This window comes from Elephantulus edwardii, unplaced genomic scaffold (assembly GCF_000299155.1).
Source record: "Elephantulus edwardii isolate Elephantulus edwardi_28Jun2011 unplaced genomic scaffold, EleEdw1.0 scaffold00276, whole genome shotgun sequence".
Classification (NCBI taxonomy): domain Eukaryota; kingdom Metazoa; phylum Chordata; class Mammalia; order Macroscelidea; family Macroscelididae; genus Elephantulus; species Elephantulus edwardii.
In genome coordinates this window covers 2,799,411-2,804,192 of record NW_006400026.1, presented here as the reverse complement: position 1 = coordinate 2,804,192, position 4,782 = coordinate 2,799,411, and the positions used below count along the sequence as shown (strand labels likewise).

The 4,782-nt window shown below is 39.7% G+C and overlaps 1 pseudogene; it reads right to left on the bottom strand.

Moving 5' to 3' along the window:
- Window positions 1–4,078: 4,078 nt before the first annotated feature.
- On the bottom strand, window positions 4,079–4,514 carry LOC102848231 (annotated as a pseudogene).
- Between the last annotated feature and the right edge of the window lie 268 nt (window positions 4,515–4,782).

Sequence of the window (4,782 nt, the reverse complement as noted above, 5' to 3'; positions counted from 1 at the left end):
GGCAAAAAAAATAAGGACCCAACAATCGATGGAATATCAATTTATGTATTTAAAGGAACAAATACATTCCTGAACCTGCTCACAAGTCTGTGCAAGGAAATATAGAAAACTACCTGGCCAACTGACTGGAAGAGATCCATGTCTGTTCTCATTCCCTAGAAAGATAATCTAACAGAATGTGGAAATTATAAAATACTATCATTAATATCATGTGAGAAAAATATTGATGAAGATCATTTAAAAATGGCTAGAGCAGTACATCAACAAATAACTTCCATAAATCAAGCTGGATTTAGAAGAGGCTCTGGCACCAGGAGTATCATTGTTGATGTGAAAGTATCTTAGCTGAAAGTAGAGAATACCAGAAGAATGTCTATTTGTGTTTTATTGACTATGCAAAGGCATTGGACTGTGTGAATTATAAAATAAGATGATTAACATGGAAAAGAATGAGAATCTCACAATTGTGCTCATGTGAAACCTTTACTTAGACCAGGAAGCTGTCATGTGAACAGGACAAGGGAATACTGTATGGTTTAAATCAAGAAAAATATGTATTGGGGCTATATCCTTTCTCCATAGCTCCTCACTCTCTATGCTGAGCAAATGATTCGAGAAGCTGGATTTTATGAAGAATAATGGGCATCAAGATTGGAGGAAGACTCGTCAACATCTGAATTATGCAGGTGACGCAAACTTACTTGCCAAAAGTGCAGACTTGAAATACTTGCTGCAAAAGATCAAATATTATGGTCTTCAATGTGTATTGCATCTCAACATTAAGAAAACAAAAATCTTCATTACTGAATTGACATGTAGTGTCATTACAGATGGATGAAATATTGAAATTGTCAGTGATTTCACTTTACTTGGATATCAGCAATCAGGAAATTAGAAGATGTGTTACATTGGGAAAGTCTGAGGACAAGAACCTCTCCAAATTACTGAGGATCAATGATGTCAATTAAATACTAAAGTGTCATGGTCTTCTGAATCACTTACTATGCCTCTGAGATCTGGATCATGAATAAGGATGATGAAGAAGAATTGATACCTTTGAATTGTGATGTTGGAGACAGTACTAAATATCCCATGGATTTATAAAAGAGCAAATATGTCTTGGATAAGTGTATATTAAGTTGCTGTAGGTTACTGCCTTGAAGTTACCTGGCCCAGGGTGGCCCCATGCACAATAGAATTAAAAACAATGCCCAGTCCTTCACCATTCCCATGAACAGTTTAAGTGTAGACCATTATGTTCTATGGGATTTTCATGAATGGTTTAGGGAGTAGATTACCAGGTCTTTCTTCCTAGTTTTCCTTTGCCTGGAAGCTCCAGTTAAACTTATTTGGCAACATAGTAATGAGCACAATGATCTGAGCCACAACTGATGATGGGCATTGAGATTTCATGGAATTGGCATGAGCCAGTGACCAATTCAGTGATAGTTAAAAACAGCCCTTCAAATCAACTCTTTTTTTTTTTTTTTGTGAAGGGAGCAGAAACAGAACTGAGCCAAAAGAGAAGTCTCATAAAGAACTCTGGAGCTGAAATAAATAGTCCATTAGGCTTATCCCATTTCAGGCTCAAATGACTGGACAATTATATTCCTGGCCCTTTATTTTTTAGAGAGTTCTGGTGGCCTAGTGGCAAGAAGCTTCACTGCAAATCCAAAGACACACATTTTGAGGCCACCAGCTGCTCCACTGAAGAACGATGGACAATCTTCTCCCATGCAACTAACTGCCTCTGAAAACCCACTGGAAGGTCACTATAGATAGGTTCAGACTCTATGGTACACAACAACAATTAGTTTTTGGATGCTTGTCATTATTGTAAGGGTAAAACTTTTAGTAAAGCAGTATCTGTCACCTGAACTGACCCTGAAAGGCCTGACAGTTAAATGTTATATGCCAATATAACCCACATTGGTATGACACACATTAAGGGGTAATCCTAAAAGAAAGTTAGATAGACAGGCAGACATATAGATAAATAGATAGACAGACAGACTAGATTTGTTGTTGTTGTTATTGATGTTGTGTACCATTGAGTTCGAATCGACCCATAGTTGACCATCTAGCAGGTTTCCAGAGGGAGTTAATTCAATAGGAAGATATTGTCCGTCTTTCTCCAGTGGAGCAGCTGGTGGATTTGAACTGGATGCTTTTGGGATTGCCGAGTAGTTTTTTACCACTAGGCTACTAAAACTCCCTATGTATGTATATGTTTATTTATATATATCCATTAAGGGTATTTCTCTCTTCTTCTGACCTTCCACCTTTCCAAGCATGATGTCTCTCTCCAAGGACTGGTTCCTCCTAAAAATAGGTAAGTGATACTAGATTTTACCATCCTTGTCTTTATTGAGAACTTTGGTTATATTTCCTTCATGACAGATTTGTTTGTTCTTTTGAAAGTCTGTGGTATACTCAATACTCTTTAACAGCTCTACAATTCAAAGACATCAATTCTTCTTAGATAGTCCTTATTCATTGTCCAACTTTCAGATTCATAGGAAGCAAATGAAAAAAAATGGCGATTTGGATCAGGCACATCTTAATCTTTACATTGACATCTTCGTTCTTTAGAATTTTTTGAGAGGTCCTTGATAATAGATTTACTGACTTCTGGTGCCAATGGTGTTGGTTGTGGATTCAAGTAAAATGAAATTATTGACAACTTCAATCTTTTCTCCATCTTGCATTAAGTTGCCTATGGTATTATGCATTATGTCCAATGGTAAGGATTTTTGTTTTCTTAATGTTGAAATGTGATCCATATTGAAAACTGTAGTCTTTGATCTTCTGTAGCAAATGCTACAAGTCCTCTTCACTTTCAGCAAGCAAGATTGTGTTATCCACATAATGATGAAAATTTTTCATGTGTTCTCCTTCAATCCAGATGCCACATTCTGAATGTGGGCTTACAAATTTGTATTTTTAACCAATTTCTCAATGCTGCTAGCTTTAGTCAAAAGATTAACGTTTCCTCTAATTCTGAAGTTCAGTAGAATAGCTCTTCCTTACAGATATAATCTAGTTAATAAATATACAAGAAATTCAGGAAATAGAAAACCACCATTTAGATAATCTAGTAATAGTGGCTTCAGGTAAGATCTGCTGATGGATACTCACATAAGAAGGCGTACATTTTAGGAACGAAAAGATCTTTCCATATTATCTAAGTATCTTACATAAAAAAATATTTCTTGATTACAAAGGAGAAAATCCCAAGTGTATAATAAGATTTTTGAACACCATAATGCCTCCTGATAGGACACACTATGAAGGACAGATCAAGTGAGTAGCATTCTTACCAAAAATATACAAGCTTGGAGGAGCAATGATTTTGTAAATCATTACCTATCTTGGGAAGGACTGAAGAGAGTTATATCGCAAGAACAAATATTGTGTAAAACCATTATTGTAGAATGAGTTATAGGGATTCAAGGAGCTGGGAGTAGGTGGGGTGGAAGCAGAGGGATGTGGATGTGCAGGGGGAGAGGGATATTAATCACAGAGTTGTACAATTTGATGGAGGGTAAGGGAAATTGGAAGAATCTGTTCTGGAAAACAATATATTTGAATTTTGTAAATAAACTGGTATAATAAAAATATATACAAACTCAATGTTGTTGTTGTTGTTGCTGCTGTTATGTGCCATCGAGTCACCTGTGACTCACAATGAGCTTATGTACAATAGCTCTGAACTTTGCCCTATTCTGAGCCAGTCTCATTATCTCCCACAAACCTACCTTCATTACCCTGTGTCAATCAATCTCATCTGGAGTCTTCCTTTTCTTTTTTTTTTTGTTTTGTGTACAAAAACATGCCATAATCCTGCATGGCACACACGTGGTCAGATTTGGGCCTTAGGAGGGGGTTAGACCTGCGCTTAGTAAGTGGGAGTGAGGCTCCCCCAATAGCCCTCAGCTGAAGCTGCTGATTCCAGATGGTGGAGGAAGGAGGCAGAACAGCCAGGTGAGGTGGCAAGTGGCTTTGGGTGAAAGACATAGGTAGCCGAGGGCAGTGTCCTCAAGGGGCTTGGCCCCCATCCTTCTGTCCTTACCAGGACTCACTTTTGCCACAGCTTTTTGATAAAGGAGACCTCGTCCAGATTCCGGATGCCATAGTCTCGGAGCTTCTTCCTGTCGTCTGTGAGCTTCTCTTCTGTGAAGGTCAAATAGTATGTCCTCCACACATAGGACCAGCTGATGTGCTGAATGCCCCCTTCTCGCTCCTGCCACAGCTGCACATATCTCTGGATGGCCTTCTTTAGGTCCAGGACCGTGGCATTCTGTACAACCACCACAGGCATGACCTCCCCGTCCATCTTGCACACTCGGACTGTCATGACCTGGCCATACTCCAGTGCTATCTGGGAAATGACCTCTTCCAAAGTTACCTGGATTTGGGAGATAGCAGAGCAGCGGGTCTTGTATTACCATGGCCAGACCCTCTTGGAACACGTCCACCACCTCTGAGTGTGGCAGCGTCTCATCATCGTCTTCATCGTCAACCAGCATCTCTGGCCGCTGCTCGGCCTTGGCCTCCACCTCCTCCAGGACTAGGCTGCAGCCCTGGTCTCAAACGTGGATGTTGGTCTGAACCAGTCTTCCTTTTCTGAACTGTCCCTCCATGCTTCCAAGCATGATGCCCCTCTCCAGGGACTGATCTTTTCTGGTCACATGCCCAAAGTATGTGCGATGGAGCTTAAAAACCCTTACCTCCAAAGAACAGCCTGGTTCCAACCTCTCCAAGCAGACTTGTTTGTTTTCT